Here is a 19,969-nt window from a genome sequence, read left to right as displayed (position 1 = left end):
AACCTCACTAACTGCTTTCCAGGAGGTGTATGTGACATTTAGGGTGGAGGTGATAGCATGGAAAGTCCTACAATCTACAGGTTATAGTCCTATAGAGAGGACTGACGGAGATCACCCAGCCCTTTATTCTTAAGGACAAGTCCCTCAACCTTGTCCCCTTTCTGCTGGGAGCCCAACATTCAGGCCGTCACCTCTGGTGCCATTCCCCTGTGCAACCCTTCGAGCGCAGCAAGGAACACTGTATTTTCTCCCCAATATGTTCTCCTGGCCTGGAGGACTCGTGGTCCATGCCGGGGTCTCGTGGATGCTGCAGTGACACCCCCGGGGTCCCGGCTGCTGCTGGAGGACTCAACTGCTGCTGACAGCACCAATACAAGCTCCAGACAAGCCCGGTGCCCAGCTCTGGACACTTAAATCTATTTTCAGGCTTCTTCTGTCACCAAAGGAGTGAGGCAGGCAGCTCCACAGTGATTCATCCCATCCCAGGGAGATGTCTACAGCAGGATGAATCACGTCCAAGGTGTTGTAACTTCCCTCCACTGAGCCAAGGCAACTCCTTAATCTCCATAAGCAGCTACGATAGGATCACATAAGCACAACCAAGCCCCAACGGGAAATTCAGGCGTTCCCTTTTCAGAACTAAGGAACCAATAAAGGTAACCAGCTTCTCTCTCTACAAACCCTTCCCTGTAGCTATGAAATCAAACCTTGCTGCTTCAAAGCGCTGCTGACAACCTGAAAGAGGGACTTCATGTTCCCCTGGTCCTCTTGAATAATCAGTGTCAGGATGATACAGGGGGAAAAGGATAGTTTCCTGGTGGACCAAATTCTCTCTCACGGAGGTGAGAATTGACCTGAGACCCCCCCCAGAACATCGCCCAGGAGCCGGACAACCCAGGTAGACGTGGCTTCAGCATATCAGTGACAATCTCAAGGCTACTAGAGGCTTTGATGGTGATGGAGAGCAGATGAAGAGCAGCACAGAAGCACTGTGTGACAAGCTCCACTATAGCAAGTCATCAGGTACTTTGTGAGGTTAAAGATTTATTCTGGGAAAACAAAACCAAAAGCCCCGTACCTAAAAGAGCTACCAGCATGAAAGGCCACCAGCTTGTGTTAAAGGCAAGCGAGATAGTGGTATTAGCTACAGAGGTAAATCAATTCTTCCTCTTTATCTCTTGGGATACAGTCAGAGTATTTCAGAGGGGGGGGGGTTTCCCCTTTTCTTTTTTTAATGAAAGAATACTTTGAAAAAAACTCATCTCCTTGTATCTGAAAGGTACAGACAGCCTGGCTCTTGGGGCTGCAAGAGGAGCACGGAGGGCTGCTTCCCAGCCTCAACTGCTCTGCAAAGGGAATGGGAGCACTGCTGTCACCCAGTTGTCATCACGACGTGCCACCTCTTGTTTGTTTGTCTTTGCTTTGGTGAGAAACAACGGCAAGAAGGGATTTGTACAAAGAGAAGAGAATAGGAGAGAGGAGAACCTTCTGCCTGCAGAGCCTGCAAGAGAGAGGCTGGAAGGGAGATTTGGGAAGGGCAGGAGATGGACCTCGCATCCTTCTCTCTCTTCCCATGGCCCAAAGGCTGGAACAGCAGCAGCAAAGCCTCTGCCGTATAATCCCAAGGGATGAGGGCACAGAGCTGATGCTTTCACCTGGCACTGCTGGGATTTAACCACTGTGCGATTCCTACAAACTGGGATAATACGTATGGGATATAAACCCCAAAACACAAGCTAACGCTCCAGCATATAAAGCAACAACTACGCGTAGCTGGGACCCAAGACTTTCGTACCAGCAATTCATTATTTAATCCCCTACTAAGCATTTATTTCGGTATCTTCTACTTAATTATCAGGTCACAGTGCTGGAAAAGGCAGGAGACAGGACATGGCTGAGCTCCTTCACTACAAAAGGCAAGCCTGGAGCGGAGGTTTTTGCCTGCTCACTCCATTCCAAGCTCTCTGTAAAGCGCAGCCGCTATTCATTACTCACCAAGTAACAGAAGGTGTTATAACAAACTACATTAAGCATATCCGCTATTTTTAGTTAAGCATATTGCATTTGCATACTAAATCTGAGGGGCCATATGTCTCAACGTATATTATTAAAAAGATTCTTACATAATATACGGGGCAGGAGAAACCGGCAGGTCTCCAGCAAGCCGAGCCCAGAGCTGTTAGAGCGGTTTTGCTGGATGGTGAGGAGCCAGCAAATGAATATTTCAGTTCCTTGCTTCTCTCCTATTAAGCTTAAGCTTTAATCATTAAAGTGGGGAAACAAGTGTCTCATAACCTGCTTTACTGGGGGGGTCATGCCAGGGCAGGGAGGGTTGCTCCTGCCAGGTTATGCTGCTTATATGATTGCTTCTTGGTGGGGAAGGAAAATAAATTCCCTTCCCACCTCAGCATCCCTTGGGAATCCCATGTGGCAGGGAAGGGCAACCATGGGAGGGGGGATAGCTGAAAAATCAGGGGGCTGGTCAGAGCCACCCCGGTATCTCCTCCGTCCCTGGGAGCTGCTGCCAGAAATACGGAGCGAGGAAGGGAAAGATATTCCCTCCAGAGGGGAGAAATATTCCCCACATCCAGAGCTGGGGGTGCCGGCCCCCCCATCTGCCAGCTTTCGCTTCAGCAAGCTGCTGCCACCGCAGGGACAGAAATGATTCAAAATAAATAAATAAAAATAAGAAAGGATGCGTTTTAAAGGCACAGAAGCAGTTCTCACACATCCCTCCCCCCCTCCAGGAGCCTCACCCCTTCCCCCAGAACATCTTGAAATATTAAACGGTGAAAGAGCTGCTGCTAATTTTGGATGGTAATGGAGCCAGATGGAAGCAGATTTCCCAGTGCCGAGGCTGGGTCCTGGCTCTGCTGCTGTCCCTTTTGGGGCGGATAGACGGACGGATGGAGGGGACCGGGACACGTCAGAGGCTGAGCCCAGGGGTCCAGCCAGCTTTTGGCATTGACGAAAGGGAGATGTCCCCTCCGTGTACTTGGTAGACAAGTTAGCAGGACATGGCTTCTCAAACTGGAGGTCCAAAGAGGTGCCAGGGAGATCTTCCAGCTCTGAGCATCGCTGGCCTCCAGGAAGCCCCTCTGCATCCTGACACCTCTCCGGGAACGTGGGTACCACGGGAAGGCACGATAGTCCCAAAGTGGGACAGAAGAAGAAGTTTGGGGTGGGTCACCATCCCAAGTGGTGAACCCATCACCATCACCACTCTGACCTGTGGTGAGATCCTCCGTGGGACTGCAAGGTCCATGCAGGTCATCAGACCAAGCTGAGCCAGGTCCAGCTCCTCCACAGGATCTGTGCTTAATTTTCCAGTCTGGAGGATGCTGCAGAGCTCGTACCAGTCCAGCACCACCAGCAGATAACCAGGATTTGTTCCTGCTGGGCCTTTATCCCGTAAGGACAAGCCTTCCCTCTCGAGCCAGGCTCATACCTCCCCATCACCCGCCTGCTTTTCTCACTCTGCAGCCACTCCAATGAGTAATAACCTCTTACAACTATTGATTTTTCTCCTGGTCCCTCTCCAGGACATATTGCTGGAGGCTGAAGCACAGAAGTCCCCGCAGGCAGGAGGACTCTGCAGCCAGAGCCCAGCTCCGGAGCTGGTCCCATTCGCTTTTGCATCCTTTCGGAGAAAAGCAATTTCTCTGAATGCAAAGCTGGGCTGGATAGAAAAGCTTTGGAGTTAGCGTGCAGTTAAATAAAATTACTGCCGGTACAAGGACATTTGAAGACAGGCAGCAAGCGGAGAGGTTTTTACCAGGTTTTTTTGAGAAACCTTGACTCCATGCCCTGCCTGAATTGCAGTGATAGCTGTGGTTAAGTCTATTTAATTTGCATTGCCTATAAATGTCAGTGTTTTGAGTTATGTAATTTCAAAGCACTTTGGTGAACTCGGCAACTAAGCAAACACTTATTTTAATGGAAAAGGATGCGCCTCAGACGCTGTTTATGATAACAAAATGCCAGGAAAGGGCTAGTCTATCAGAGTGGGGAAAAAACCCGAAGTATTTTAGTTACATTGGTGAGGGAAATGCTTCTCCTGCTCATGCATTTGTTTGAGATTTCAAAGTGTTGTCCTGTAAGGACCAAGACAGACCTGAAATCAATAGCTGACTTTTCTGGAAGTGGGACAAAAAAGGAAAAAAAGATAAAAAGAAACCCCACCCCCCTGCTTTAACTCAGGGAGACAAGTGTGAATGTCTTGGTCTTGCATCCAAAGCAATGCTTCAACAGTTGGGATGCAGGGTATTTTAGAGAGATTTAGGTTTTTCCACACATTTCCACAAGAAGTTTCAGCTCCTCCATGTTTCCTTAGAAAACTCCCCACCTAGTAATTTTTACCCCAGCAGCGAAATGGATTTTAGACCTTAACAGAAGAAAAACTAAAAGTGTGCGGGCCTGAGGAGTGGAGAATTTCATACTGCCTATTTGCTAGCTTATTTATGACATCCTGTTTTATAGTGATTTTTCAGAATGAGGGTTACCAAAGCAGGGAGAGCGGGTGGCCGCACAATGTGATGCTCCCCCAGGGTCCCTTCTGCTCCTCCAATCTCAGCTTCCCACCCACAGACCTCCTAAGGTGCCTTCACCACTCCCATCATCCGCACACCAAAATGGAACCCTTTTTGCACCAGGAAAGGATTTTCTTTCTCTCTGTATGTCCCATCTTCAACCCAAAGCATCACTGCTTCCTTGCAGCATCTCCATCTCTCTCCCTTTGTCCCCGCGAAGCCGCGGTGTTTCCCCCCACCAGCCCTCTCTCCTCCTGCCATCCCCCAACGCCACATATGGAGGATGCTATATATAAAAATATTTGCATTGTGTTGTAGTGCGCTGCCCACGGTGAGGCCGGTGGGGCAGAGACAGATCTCATATGGCAGCAGGCAGTCTAATATTTTCCTCTGATAAAAATAACCTGTGAAAATTACATCTAGCACGGCCTGCAGTGTTGCAATGAATTTTGCTGGAGGGGGGAGAAAAAAGAAAAAAAGCAATCAGCGCTAACCTGGAGATTTAAGTGGAAAATGGCACTGCTGATACCAGAGGGTGCTTCTGAGTTTTCACAAGGCACAGAGAGAAAACGGCAGCATGAGAGACCGGGCAGGAGGTGAAATACAGCGATGGGATGGAGCACGAGGCATAGCTGGACCCTGCTGAGATTTTGGGGAGATGAGGTGGATTTTGCAAGAGAGACAAAGTGAAGGAAACGTTCGTCTCCTCGTGTTTTGATCATCTCAGAGTTGACCATCAAGTCTGAGGTGGACCCTAGGGCTCCTTCACAGCCCATGGGGAGGGATGGGTGATTATCCACCTCATCCTTTCAGGGCTGCTTGACTTACTGAGACAAGAAATCTCTTTTTAATAAGTAACAGAGGGTGGGATGGCTCCAATTCAGCTTTCAGAGCTTGGTCACCCTGTTCATCACCCAAATCCACCTTCTCAGGTGCCAACACACACAAAGAAATGATGCCTGCAAGCGAGGGGACGCCCAGAGAGTCTTGGTAGTGGAACCTCATCTGAAATACATTCATCGGTTCTGGTCACCGGAGCCTGTTTGATGGAGACAGGGAAAGAAGCACACCAAAGCTGCTGGGATGGGAAGCGGAGCAGGGAACCGGGCATTTGGGAGGAGTCCAACACAGCTTGGGTTGTGTGTCGTCTGGCGAGACGAAGGCTATGAATCCTCTCTATAAATACATCAAAGGCAAACACCAGACGGGAGCAGAGTGTTTCCACCAACAGGAAAATATTTGTAAAAAAAAATAAAAATATCCAAACTAGGATAAGCTGATGGTGAATAAATTTAATCTGGAAATCAAAAGGTCTGGAGCCAACAATACAGGGCTGCAGAGAAAGCGTATTGCTAGCATGGACAGCTTAAATACCACACTGCGGCACTGGAGCCAGGACATGATCATTTGTTCTTCAAGGAGAAGCGTAGCCCTTTCAAAGCCCAAAGGGATTTTGGCTGCAAAGGCTCATGGAGAGCCCCAGAGCTCACTTCCAGACTGTACGGTTCATGGTGAAAGGCTGAGGTTCTCCATCATCCTGGTGGGCACCGTACATGACTGCCCCTGCTCTGCACCCGCTTTTGCACCCAGAAAGCGAAACCATCGGGGAGCCGAGCAGGGAAACAGACCATTGGGGTTATGAAGATGCAAAGGCTGTCTCTGGCATCTCCCCACTCTTACCTGGCCCCAAAGATCTGCATCGTTATGTTTTACGGACCCCAACTCCAACCCCAAGGGAAGATTTTGCCACTGGAAACCTCAATTCTCACCCTGGCACAGCGAGAGGGTCCCCGCGTCCATGGGACCCACTCAGCATCATTACGGCAACAGCCCTGGGCTCACGCAGGCTCCTGCGTGTCAACATCCCACCCTGGGGTAGCAAAATGACCAAATCCAGCCCCCAAAGCCTTGGCCCACTCCTGTCCAAAGCCCAGCCCTGCTCCCTTGGCCGCAGTGGCATGGGATGGAGCCAGGGGCCAGAGACACAAGTGTTCTTGCTTTTCTGAGTTTGCAGCTTTCACGAGTTCAATACTAACTTGTATTGCAGCAATAATGCTTAATTATTGTTTTTTATTATTGAAATATTTATGGAAGGCCATGCAACATTATATGAACAACCCCGTGAAGCCATTACTACCATTATAGAAATAAATATCTGCACTGAAGGGCATTACGATGAGACACTGAAGATAAATTGTTCCTGGCTCCTGGGATGGTGTATAACAAACCACTGTGTAACATTAAAATGTGTCAATTTTTCCCTTGGGAGCATGCTTGGGTAAGAGCTCAGAGTGTGAGAAATGCATCTCAATCAGGGCACCACCGAAATAAACAGGATTTTTTGCCATTTTTTTCCCCAGAATCAGCTCTAACATCCCTTGTGATGTGGCTACACCACAGAGCTGCTTCAGCCCTAGCCTGGAATTAGATGGGAGTCAAATCTCCATGACCTGCATGTCTTGGAGGAAGACATCTGGGAAGTCATGGAGAGAGGCCACCAGTGAAAGAGTCTGGATCACGGAGGAGCAAACTGGGGGGACCTTCTGCTCCCATTGGGACCAGCAGCCTGGACCAGATTCCAACTTTGTGACAGGTGCTGAAGTGTCGCAAAATAAATTAGTTTGCAGAGGGTGCTGGATGGCTGAAACGCCAGCGCTGGGTGCGCAGTGCCATGGCGCTCAGAACTGGTGGAAAATGGGTTTCTTGCCTGAAAGTGAGACTTCAAAAACAACGTCCCTGCGAGCTGAAGGTCTCTGGCCTGGACCCAAGGTGACCAGATCACAAGGTAAAAGCAGAGCTGGCTCAGAGCCCTTTTTCGCCAGGCCCCTGCATGAATCCTTTGCTATCTTTGGCCTTTCCCCATAAAGAGAAGGACTTCTGCCTCCAGCTGTCCGGCACATTTCAGGATGTATACGGGGCTGTTTAAGAGCAGAAACCTCTTTCACATCCCTGCTTCCAAAGACACCTATTTTGATTTTCTTACGCTGACCTTCCACTGGAAGAAAAGAGACTTTTCCTTCTGTATGTATATATTTGAGAGAAGGCAATGGCAATCATTCCCTTCTCCGCTGTTCACACTCTCCAAAATATTTGAGTAACGACATCATGTAGTATAATTTGTCACTTGGCCAAACTCCGCAGATGGCATTTCCCTCTCTTAATCTTTATAAGCCTCTCCTTAAATAGTAGTAGTGGAAGTAATAACCACAACAAAAATATTAAAATTGATAAACAAAACACAGGCGCAGTCCTCTTTCCTAAAGCTTCCCAGTTTTGCAGGGTGTTTGGTAGCAAAGTATACATCGGTGGTGGCAGCATGCCAAAACCAACCCTAGATAGCCCCGAAACGCTTGGGTTTCTTCCCAGGTAGTGGTGCCTCTGCATACCACGCAGCTCTAAAACAGCTCGGTTTTTATTGCTACGTGGCTTTGCGATCTCACTATGCTGTCACTGAGCAGGAAAGTCTTCCAGCCCCATCAACAGTCATGACCCGGCACACCTCACTTTGCCAAAAAATGAGAAAGCATTAGAAACGTGTCCCGAAGAAGCAGAAGAAAGATGCCAGCGTGCCAGCAGCACAGGTCACCAGTAACATCACCCACACGTCATGCTGCAGGTGACCTGTCTCAACAGCCGGGGCTGGAAGAGCCCTGCTGAGACCACCAAACCCAACCTCCTGCCCCAGGGCTGCAGCACGGCAGTCCCAGCCTCCTCCGATGGACTGCCGTCTAACCTGTCCCTAAAGCCTCCAGTGAAGATGGGATTCCCTCGCTCCATTACAGGCACAAGGGAGAACAGGAGGAGAAGACATCTTTCCAGGACTTCATGCAGTGTCCTCCCCACCACCCAAGTCCATTCATCCTTCACCTACCCACCACGGCTTGTCCCTCCCTTTCTCCCCAACTTAGTCTTTCCCATACCTGAAGACTTATCAGGACTTCCCCTTCACCCTCTCTAAACCAGCGAGTGTCAACTCCTTCCCCATTCCAACCACCTCAAGTGAAGCCCAGTGCTGGTGCAGGTGACTCTGCAGCAAGGTGCCACCACCGTATCATTGCAACGGCTGGAGCTCTGGCAGCACAGACACAGCAGAGCTGATAAGGACCCTTCCACACTCAAGGTTTTTTCTCCCTTTTCATCTTTCCTCCACACATCAGACCATCAGGGATCTAGTACACACGGCGGCAGAAATGCACTGCTCGCAAGCTGATGAGAGAGGAGCTTTGACTCTTTCCTGCCCTTCTTTTAACCTCCATAAAAGCTGAATAATTAATCACAACTCTTTTTTTTCCCCTCTGCTCTTCCGTTCTGATGAGATAGTCTTTACCTGCTCTCCAGCCATCCAGAAGCAGGCTCGAGATGCTCTTTGCCATCTGTGATTCCTTTGAGCACTTTGTATTACTGCAATGAGACACAGTGCAACCAGAGACAGCTGTGCTCTTTGACAGAGATGCTCAACATGGACCACTGGCTATTTTGTCTTGTAAACAAGCAATGAGAGAGCCGTAACCGAAAGGCCAGTGAAAATTTGGTGATGCTGCCCGATGATGAAATGAGATGAGGTCAGGAGCAGCCACCAGGAGTTGCAGGAAACCCTCACGGAGCGCTCCTACATGGGGCATGGGCACCGGGGCTTCTCGATTTCTTTCACAAAGTCCTGCATTATCTCAGGAAAGACATATTTTATTTGCTCCATATCTCATGAAAGACAGATTATTTGCTCCTTTAGAGCTGGCTGAAGCAATGGTGTTTTCAAGAGAAGACTGCCGGGCTCTACTCACGTTGCTCAGTGCAAGTGAAACACTTCCAGAGCATCTACAGGAGGGGAAAACCCTTCCACTGTCATCCTCAGCACAGCTTTACACCGCGTGGGGACTACAGCAATTTGCCTTAGGAAGCACCTGGGAGGTCTCAAACGTCAACTAGAGCCCGTGTCGCTACGGGCTGAACAAAGTCGGAGCAAAATGATGATCCCTGCACCAAAGAGATTAATACAATTAAATTTAATTAGCACTTGCAAAAGACTTTTATCTTCAAAGAGCTTTCTAGCCACAAAATCTCCTGGTACCTCTGTGAGATCGATTAGTATGCGCTGAGCTCTTTGTCTTCCCGGAGGGAAACGAAGACACTCGGAGAAGGGTCAAGACTAGAAACAAGGGGTAATGACCTGGATTACCCTCACGTAAAACCAGTGCATCCAGAGAGCATTCCAAAACCTCACCACAGTCACCAATACTTCACTCCCAGTGCTCAGAAAAATCAGCAATAAAAAATCAGATGTTTGCAGACACCTTTGCAGCTCCTGGGACAGCAAAGGCTGAGGCTGCAGGCAGCAGCCCCCAAACCTTGCCACCTCAGCGCGAGCCACCTGGGCACCGGCCGATAGCTGCAACATTGGCCATGCCAGGCTTTTTCTCATGTCTCCTTACTACCCCACGAATTCTCGCTATTTTGAGCGCTCATATTTCGGCTACGGACATTTAACTTTACACACCAGCCACAAAGACACTAATGAAAGCTGCAGCATTAAATGCGTATTTAATTTTAATGCGGCATGGCATTGCTTTGGAACATGTATCCGTTGATTTTAGGTGCCTTATCTCTGCTTTACCAGATTTCCCAAAGTCAGCTCCTAGTTTATATTCCTTTAGTTTTGCCTTAAATGAACATTTCCTGACTTTGGAGCTTTTTTTTAAGAAAAGCTCTTGAAGCATCTACATCCCTTAAAGGATTTTCTCATTAAGTCTTTGATACATATTTACAGCCTTCAGTTTAACAACGTTATGTGACTGGAGACGTCTCACTGTGCTTGCTAATACCAGTCCTACAAAGGAAAAAGCCTTGCTCTCACAGTAGCTCACACAACTTCTCAAGTAGAAGCACAGGAATATGAGCAGCTTTCCCAGCCATGTCTTAACTGCTCTGCACATATTTGTCTGTATAGGGGACTGGGTGCTGGGAAAGGAGGAGATGAGACACCTGCAGCAGACAAGCACTGTGATTTTTTTTTTTTTTTTTTTTTTTTTTAATTCTGGGTGTCTTACTGCCAAACCGGCACAAATTGGACCTAGTGGATGTTGCATGATGTGCTGATTGCACTAGGATGGCTCTGAAATGTGTACCTTAGACAAGCTCATGGGCCAGGACCTCAGCATCAAGCTCATGATGGTCAAAACATGGGGATGCTACTGACTCGCCTGTGCTGTCTGGTGAGGAAATCCCTTGCAAAAAACCCACACGTTTCAGACTCGTGTCTGCTTACCAGCTGCCAAAGCTGTTGAAATGATTCTTCTTGATGGCTAAAAACCCCACCTCTTTTGTGCTCAGAAATCCCAAACTTTAAAGACTGGCTACAAATGAACGTTTCCCCCTATCTATTACAAACAACCAACCACTTGATTCTAATACCAAGTTGAAATGTCCCCTGCCTCAAGTCCTTTCATTCCACAAGCTGTGTTGGATGGCCAACATCAATCCTTGGGGCAATCCGAGCCTGGATCAACCCCTGACAATCTCCTGGGCACATGGAAACAGCAGTACCTGCTACATCACAAAAGAGAAAAAACAGCTTTTTCAACAACTGCGTTGGCTCTCTCCAGATCCATGATAACATTGAGAGGCCCTGGAGAGCAATTCACCGCAAACGGGAATATATCGGTTATGTGACAACCTTAATGACACAGCCCAGGCACAAAAACCCAAGTAACCTTTGAGCTGCCTCTCTTCACTCCGGCGCTATTGATGAGTATGCTCAGGCAAACACAATTAATTTTTAGTGGCAGCCTAATTTTGTGGATGCTCTGGTTGTCAGGGGGATGGTGGAAGGTGGAAATAACGTTGACCTTTTCTCCCTGGGAAACCCGGCTAATTGAATGAATTCTTGCTCTCATTAGGAAAAGGTCCAAGATGCAGCACATTTTACGCCTCCCTTTAGGTGACACCAACCAGCCTCCTAAAGGTCAAGCTGCCTTTGATGAGTTGATCTGAGATCAGAGTTTCCTATTGCAAAAAAGCAACGAGTTCTTCTGGCCCAAACGCCTCAGTGTTGTTTCTGCTCAAGGTCACTGCTGCTTTATAGGTACCATTTATCTCTTTGGACGTTCAAGTCTTCAGAAGGATGAATCAACCCTGTGTCATCAGGGTTTGGGGTGTTTTTCTATTGCCTTGGCTAACTATTGCTGCCTGCTAATGCTAAACCTTTTGCATCATTTCAAGTAAGCAGTGTTCTCCCTCTGCGGCACTGACTGCAGTTCAGCAGAAGTCGTTTTGTGGTAGCATTTAATAGCTTACATTTAAGCAAGAGGAGATTTATGCACGGGAAGCTCTACTTCATTTTGCAGAAAGGGACGTACGCAGCGAGGATAATTTGACTCTCTAAGGATGAGTTTGATGTCATGGAACAAATTACTATCCTAGTTCAATCTTCTTCATCGCTTTTACGGGCTCTCACTGCAGACTGTAATCTGAAATATTTCTGGCACAGAGGTGTCTGTGCAGGGCTCCGAACACACCGATTACCACCAGTAAACCTCGCAGTTTCATAAACAGCCGATACACGAGGCTCACCCTTGGTGACGGGGGATATCAGGTTTATGGCTTTGTGGCTGTCCTGACTTACTCAGATTTCGATTTTGTGCCTTTCTGGGGCTCTAAGCTCTTGCAAAAATTGAAATCCAACGACAGCCAAGATTCATTTCTCTGCTCGGGCTTGCTGGAAGACAAGGTGTTGGGTGGAAGAGGAGCTGGGGAGGGATGTCCACCACCGCTGCCGCAGCATGACACCACCAAATCTGTGCAGTGCCCTGCAGACCGTTAGGAGCCAACAGCTACCGAAGCCCCACGTGCAACCGAGAGCAAGGTAGCGCACTGCCACATCCCCTAAAGACCACGAGTAAAACTGCAGTGAAATGCTGGTGTGTCTTATCTGGCATTCCTTAATAAAAGATTAGTTGAAGCTAATCAGGAGGGAAAGTTGTTAGTTCAGGATCTCAGGATGCTCCTTTTGTAATAACAGAGGGCTTTAACCCAAGCGCCCTGGTTAAATGCCAAGCAAAGCTGTCCTGCTCCGGCTCCCCAAGTCCCTGCTGCAGTTTCCAGATGAATTCAGTACCATTTTCTGCATCTTAAACCATTATGTATTCTTATAGTGAATAACAAACGTCTTTTTGGTCTTTCCTCCTTCCAGAGGGAGCAGCATTTCATCCCCCTGCACTGTTACACGCACACACACGGGTTGTTAATCAGCTGGTGAAAATGCTCCAGGCTGAAAAGTGCTGGAGAAGGCAAGTTACTCTTACACACACCTTGCCCTGCCTTTCTTCTTTTTTTTTCCTTTCCTTTTTTATTTTAATTGATAAATGAAATTGAAAACCAACCCTTCCAAGGCAAACAAGAGTTTCATCTGCAAAAAAGCTGCCCTAAGGCAGCCGCGGCTGCACGCAGGAGGCAACTGCTCGCAACATCCCCGTAATGGAAAAGAAATTGCAAAAACTCTGAGAAGCCCTGGAGTCAGCACTAACACATGGACTTTTAGGAAGCAGTTTCCCGTTTTAAAACGTGCTCAGGGTTTTGCATGAACACACGTACAATATATTTCTGTGCAAGCCATTACCAGCCATTGCCGTAGCCCACCATCCTACCATGGCGCGTACCTGCTGCTACCCATCACTTCTTCCATTCCCAGGTCATTTCCTACTTATTTTATATTTAGAGATGAGTTTTATGTTAATTATAATTATTCCACTTTGAACTCCACAAGCTGTGCATGAAGCAGATGCACAAACCAGTGCCTTTTTTCTTTTTTTCCCAAACTCTGCGGTTAACGCTGGTGGCTCAAAGGCTGCAGACGATTCCCTGTGGTGTAAATCCGAAACAGCCCCTCAGACCATGCCAGAAGGCTGGCAGGTTTGCAGCCGTGACCTGGGGGAGCCCCGGCTGCCTCCTCCACCACTTGAATTCAGATCCCTTGTAAGCAAAAGGAGGCCTGGATTTATGAAGAACCGCCACTAATCCTATTAATATGCAGAAGTAAATGACAGTGAGTGCTTTGTGCCTCTCCACAGCTGGCAAATCAAATGCTCCAGGACTTGGGCTTATTAATGCACTGTGCACAGAGGCTGCACAGCTGGAGACCAAGTGCCGGGGCTTGGGAGGCTTTGGGGAAGGGGGGACACACATCTGACCCCTGAGCTAAATCAACTGTCCCTCCTTGCTGTAAAAATCCTTGCAATAAGATGCTGTAGTGCAGCAGGAGCAACGCTCCGCAGACCCATTTCAGCAGCACAGAGATGCTGTTTAAATCTGGTTTGCCTGGCACAAAATCCTAGAGGGCAGGGGAAAAAAAAAAAATCAAAGAAACCATGGAAACGCTCTGAATTTGCGCCCGCATCAGTAAACTTTTGCGAGATGAATTTTCAGGGTTGGCAGCGTTGGCCTCCAGCCACCCGCATCTGCCTGGGGTCACCCTCGCCCCCTTCCAAGTCCTCTCCACAGCGATTCAGCTGCAGGATCCCAAAAGTTATCAGGGCTTTTGTGAGCAATGAGAAGGAACATCCCTGTCTCGAGCCAAAAGCATCGCCGTGGTCCTGGCTGCAAGGAGCGAATGTGGATGATTTGTGCTGCAAATCCCTTTGGTCTGACGCCTGGAGCATCCCAAACTTCAGGCAGGTGCTGGATATGCTCCACTACAGATCCCAAAACCCAAAGCAGGCGGCAGATCCCTCAACGCAGCCCTGATAACCTATTCTTTGCCAGAAAAAAAGCCACCAGAGAGATACCTTCTCTAAAATATCACCTATCCCAAGCTGTGCAGAAAGCGAGGCAGCGAGGCTCGTGCTGGTGTTGGCGTGATGTCCCAAGCCACGTCGCTGCTCTTCAAGCATCCCACCGTGAGCCAGGGCCCAGAGAGGTGCAGCTGGAGGAAGGTCAGGGCTGGCTGAGAAGCGTTGCTCGTCACAGCATGGATGGCACCACTGCCATTCTTCCCCCCTCTAGGGACTCAAGGAGGACCCAAACGGCTCTTCCAAGAACAGCCAGCAGCTGCAAACAAATCTGATCTAACTTCTACAGCACCAGGGCTTGCGTGAAGGCTCTGGTTCAAAATTAAAGCCACGCTAATTCAATTTATCTGAATTCAATTTGGAAATGGAAAGAGATCAGTGGAATTAAGGCAGCTTTAATGAGGAAGAAAAGCAGTGGCATGGAAATTCAATGCCACCGAGACCACCTGCACCTCTGGCTAATTTGGATTAATGCTACAGACATGCCTCAGCTCCCCCCGCAGTGATGCCCAGAGGGAGGGTGAGCATCCAGCACCTCGGGCACGGCAGAGGTTGGTCCCTGAGCTCCCACCACACACAGTCGGCTTTTCCTTTTCCCAAACCACAGTCCCCTGGAGAGGGGCTTCCTCTGGCCACCAGCCGATGGTCTTCCCTCGCATCCACCATTTGATGGCAGGGGTTGGTACCCACCACTTCATAACAGCACGAAAGAGCCCTGCTGGGAAACAAATAATAAACTACAATCCAGATGGGCTGGGTGTGAGGGAAACAGGCTTGAGAACTTTCTCTGTGTGACCTAGATCAAAAGTCTTGCTTGTAGCCCGTGGTTTTTATCAAGTTAAATAATAGCAGCCCATAATAGTACGTGCTAGTCTCCTAAGTGGATTGAAGCCTCAAGCTTTATAGATTTCATGCTGCTTCTTAGTGGAATTTTATAGCGTGTTTCTCATCCCCCTTTTTTTATTCAGCATGTTACTTGATTAATTGGTATGAAATGTTCGTCTTTATCCAACAATTTCTGAAACACAAACGCAGAACTCTCTGATTGTATTTCTTATTTACAGCCCTGTAGCCTGAGTGATTTCCAATTTACTGTGCTGCTATATTAGGTCACTATATAATACCTTGGGCCACTCCAGAAAGATTAACCAGAAATGGATTCCCTTTCCAATCAAATAGTCACCACTATAAATTAGAGTTTCTTTTACTATATTTGATTGCATTTCTGCCGCTTTCCCTATCAAGTGCAATAAAACAAACACCCTCCACAGCCCCGCCACTCCCTGGCGCCTAATCTTGTGAGACAAAGATGCGTAACCGCAGAATTTGGGAGACTCCGTGCCATATGTACGAGTGGCTGCGGCTTCCACCTACGCTACTCCGAGTCTGTGGTTTGCCGTTTCCCTCTTGGTTACTGGAAAGAGTTTTCCCTGGTATAAATCTTTCCATCTTGCATTTTACGTCCATGCAGGATTGCTGGGTTTTTTGTTTGTTTGCATCACGATTCCCACCTGGAATATCTAACGCTTTCTTTAAAGCACAAAGATGATGAGAAGACTTCAGAAGACAAATTATTTTCCCAACTCTTTTCATGTCTGGTACAGTCATGGTTAAAGTAAAATACCAGAAAATATAAACTCTAGAAGTGTAAAATTCAAAAGACACAGATTTTCATCTCTTTTTCTTTTTATCGTCATTTTTTCCACACGCCTCATGATTTTGACAGTCCTGACATAATATTTTTGCACACCCAAAGATGGCAAGGCTGCCTGATGCCATGACATCCAGACACAGTCAAAATACCCTTTTCTTTGCACTTGAAAATCAAGACTGAAACAGTCTGTGTATGCTCGCTATTCCAAAATTAGACTGCACATAAATTTAACATGTTCAAATAATGGGCTTGCATATGCAGACAGTCAAGCAAAAGGTGTATTTTTCTATTACAAGCAACTTGTTAGACAAGGTATTTCAGCTTCCCAAGATATTAATGGATACTCGGTAAAGGTCTTTTTAGAGTGACAATACGCTTCATTTTGTTTGCCGAGTCAGTAACAATTAAATCCGTTTTTGTATTACAAAGCATATGCCAATGTGACATGGTGGCGGCAGCTCCCGGAGCAGCCCTATCCCAAGCTACGAACCAATATTTTCCTTCTTCACTTCTTATTTGAATTGCAAAGAACAGTTTAAAAAAGAAAGCTGAGATCCTGAGGCATGCAGCCAGCAGCAAAATCAGGATTTTTTCAGTCCATGCGCCAACTATTTTCATGCAGGGCTGTGAAGGAGAATGCGGTTTTATGGCATCTCCAGATCTGGAGCAAAAAAGCGAAGCAGCTACGAGACTAAATACAGAATAAGATGTCACCATTTGAACTTGGCATTGATAAAAATCAGCCCTGCATCCAACAGAACCATAACTGCTCTGTGCCAACGAGGGGCTGAGGGACCCAGGGTGCAGGAGAAAAGGTCCCATGGGGTGTCCTGGCCATGGCTGGGATGGAGAAGAAGTAAACTGGGGCCTGGAGGGTTCTTTAGGTGGCTGTTTTCTCTGGGACAGACCCTTGCAGGAAGCATGAGCCAAGGCCACCACAATGGGCCAGAGAAATGCATATTTTTCCATGTGAAGACCTCCCTGCGGTGATGGGAGAGGTTGGTCCACTTTCAGCATTTGTGAATCCCTAATGGGGTGCAAACACTATGTCTGAAACAGCAGCTTGGTGGGGACGGCTCCAGATAGCTCTGGGAAAACTTGGATTAACATGGGACAACCAGCTGGGAAAGGAAATGGTTTGAGCAGCCACATTTGAGGGACACTGCAGAAGTTGGAAACTGGAGAAAAAAGGTAAAGTAACCCAACCACACAAAAATCATTGCCTAGGAGGCAACTAAAAGAGCAGTTGCTGGGTACAGGATGGCTACTGGGAGAACGGAGCCGCAAAACTAGTCTGTAGAAATATCTAAAGAGTTAAAAGATAAGGAGTGAATGGAACAACTCAGGTTATAATGGAGATATTAACTCACTGGGAGGAAAAAACTCAACTCCTTCTGTCCTGGAGGTATCCCCATGGCTGGACCTCCCCATGCCTACACGTGGCTTTGGCACTGTAACGTGAAGATCTCACCCCACGTCTGCCCCCATCCCTCTCCATAGCAAGGGTTGAAGTTCACTGCCAAGAGCTGTGTGCCCTTGACAAAGCTTTCCATTGGAGAGCCAAGTTTGCACAGTCCCAGTGGTAGCAGCTGAGGAGATTTAATTCCAAACACATTTACATTATTATGCAAATATTTGGAAATCATCAACTCCTTCACTTACCTACTAAGAGCTGAGTTAAGTGTTTCCATGGGAACAGCAACTATTAACCACTATAGTTAATATTTTTATTCCGGTAGTGTCCAGAGAGCTCAATGAAGATTGAAGACAGCTTGTACAAGGTGCTGTAAGAATGTGGAGGATGAAAACATCCCTTGTTGAAAGGCAGAGATTAATGTTTTATGAGCTTCAAAGTCAAGTACCAGTTCTACATGGACCTGTAAGAACATGGCCAAATTTGCTTGCAACAAGTCCAGGAGCTTCTCCTATACAGTTTAACCAAATCAAGAACCCTATTTATATAGTTTTGCCTTGAATCTTATAGCATTTCATGGTCACGTAGAGACCTTAACAACTATCCTAGCGCAATCCAGCCCCATAACATCAACTCGGTTCTAGGAACACGAAAATCCCTCCCTATGCCTCTAACCTTTAGCTGAGTGGAAATTTAAATTAAATATGCATGAGATTAGCAGTGGTTAGGTCATGGGAGGGCAGGACATCATCAGGGGCATCTTGAAAATCAAAGGGGTACATTGCTTCCTTCCACATGTGCTCAAAAGTCAAGTCTGGACTCAAAAGACCCTAAAAGCCGCAAGATTTTTGAAAAAAATCAATGCATTTGGGGTTGCTTTTCTCCCCGCCTCAGGTTTCAAGTCCACAGCCATGGCCAGGTTTTAAGCACCTCTGCCACATGCAGGGCTTGAAAGTTGTCTAAAGGGAGCAACCAGAGCAGAAGCTGCCATCCCACCTAACCTCTGGACAACAGTAATGCTTCTAGATGCGGAGGTACCAGACTGGAAACCTCCTCCCCAGTGCCACAGGCTCCCCTGTCCAGATTCCCTGTCAGACAGCAAAAGCGAGACCTAGTTGATCCTCCTCCCTCATCTTTTGTCCTCCCAGCTTACTTCTCCACCTGCCTCTTTCTTTTTTTTGTCTCCTGTGTAATGAGTCGGGTTTACCCAGCTGAGACCGATCCACCTTTCCCAGCATCGCAGCGCTAGAAAAGCACAGCTCTAAAGGCAGCGCATTTCTGGATGGGTTCCTCCTAAAGTGCGTCCAAAAGGCAGCTCCAAAAAGCAAGCCTAAAGCAAGAAGGGTGTGACATAAGGTCTGTGTCTCCATGAGGAGCCTCAGAGGGGTCCAAAACCCAGTGAGGTTGTACATATAGAGCTTGTGGTGTGGCTGTTCGTGCCTGCTACATCCCCAAGCCGTCGACGTGGTGGTTTCCTGCCCCCAGGAGCTCCCCCAAGGCAGCCCATAAGTGATAAAGCATCAGAGGTAGAAGATGCACTTCATCTTCCCACTCTGTACTGTGAACCTGGTTTGCCTTTAAAAGGACAAGACTTCAGACAAACGCAACAAGTCAGAAATTATTATTTCAAATCACCGTCTCCTCCCCCTCACCTGGGCCAGATCAGGCTGACTTTTGAGTATGAGCTAAAAACTGGAAAGCAAAGCTCTTGCTATAAAAGCCTGTGCAATTTTAAATGATTGACGGGACTGTGGGAATCTGTTTAAAAAACACAAATAAATTTTAAGTTTTGAATGAATGCAACCAACTCTGCCCTTTGCTATTGAGCCGAAGTTTGAAAGGTGCTTGAAGGGACTCACTTGCACAGGATGACAGAGCAATGGCAACACAAAACTGTAAGTGATATTTGCTCCTCTCCCTTTCCTGATACCCCAAAATAAACACAGACAACCTCATCCTGAAAAACTCCCACTGCTACGCTCTGCCGTGCAACTGCCAAAGAAACAGAGTGGCTGGCAATTTTTCCAACGCTTTTGAATGTTTTGTTTAAAATGTCAGCGTGGGTTCATGAAAACAGCAGCCGCCACTGCTGAAGAACTGATAAGGCTTGCTGTAAATGGGTGGCTTTGGCGGCACGTGCCACTCGTCATGCTGTCCCCTGCCCGTGCCACCCCTCTCGCAGAGCCCAGCCTCCTACCCGCCGTTTTTGCAGCAGGGTTCATTAAAGAAACTGGAACCAGCATTGCCAGCAACTTTGACCACGGCAGCTCAGTCGGGATGACAGGAGCTGCTGAGCTGCCCTTGCAGCAGGCAGCGTTTCCACATCCACTCCCAGTGCTGCCATCCCAACCCACGAGACCTACGAGACAGCACCCAGCCCCAGCCTTTCTGCTCAGCACCCTCTGCCCTTCTCTGTGCCAGGACTAGAGGGCTGCAGTGCAGCACGCTGGCTCTTCAGAAGATGCCTGACCCAGTTGGGTTCGTTAAGGGACAGATGTCGTCCATCCCAAATGCTTTGAGTGCAACGAGCCGAGCCCTTGGTCCACCCAGGCAGCCCTAACCCACGCAAAGACAACAATTAGGGCAACGAACG

General features: G+C 47.8%; 2 protein-coding genes across 4 annotated transcripts in view; both read right to left on the bottom strand.

Moving 5' to 3' along the window:
- Positions 1-19,969, bottom strand: part of FTSJ3 (FtsJ RNA 2'-O-methyltransferase 3) — an 801,657-nt gene that overhangs the window by 130,313 nt on the left and 651,375 nt on the right. The window lies entirely within an intron of this gene.
- Positions 1-19,969, bottom strand: part of ASIC2 (acid sensing ion channel subunit 2) — a 514,503-nt gene that overhangs the window by 27,756 nt on the left and 466,778 nt on the right. The window lies entirely within an intron of this gene.

The sequence above is a fragment of the Haliaeetus albicilla genome, chromosome 7 (assembly GCF_947461875.1).
Source record: "Haliaeetus albicilla chromosome 7, bHalAlb1.1, whole genome shotgun sequence".
Lineage (NCBI taxonomy): Eukaryota > Metazoa > Chordata > Aves > Accipitriformes > Accipitridae > Haliaeetus > Haliaeetus albicilla.
The sequence above is the reverse complement of the archived record's forward strand: the minus strand, read 5'-3'. Positions and strand labels throughout refer to the sequence as shown.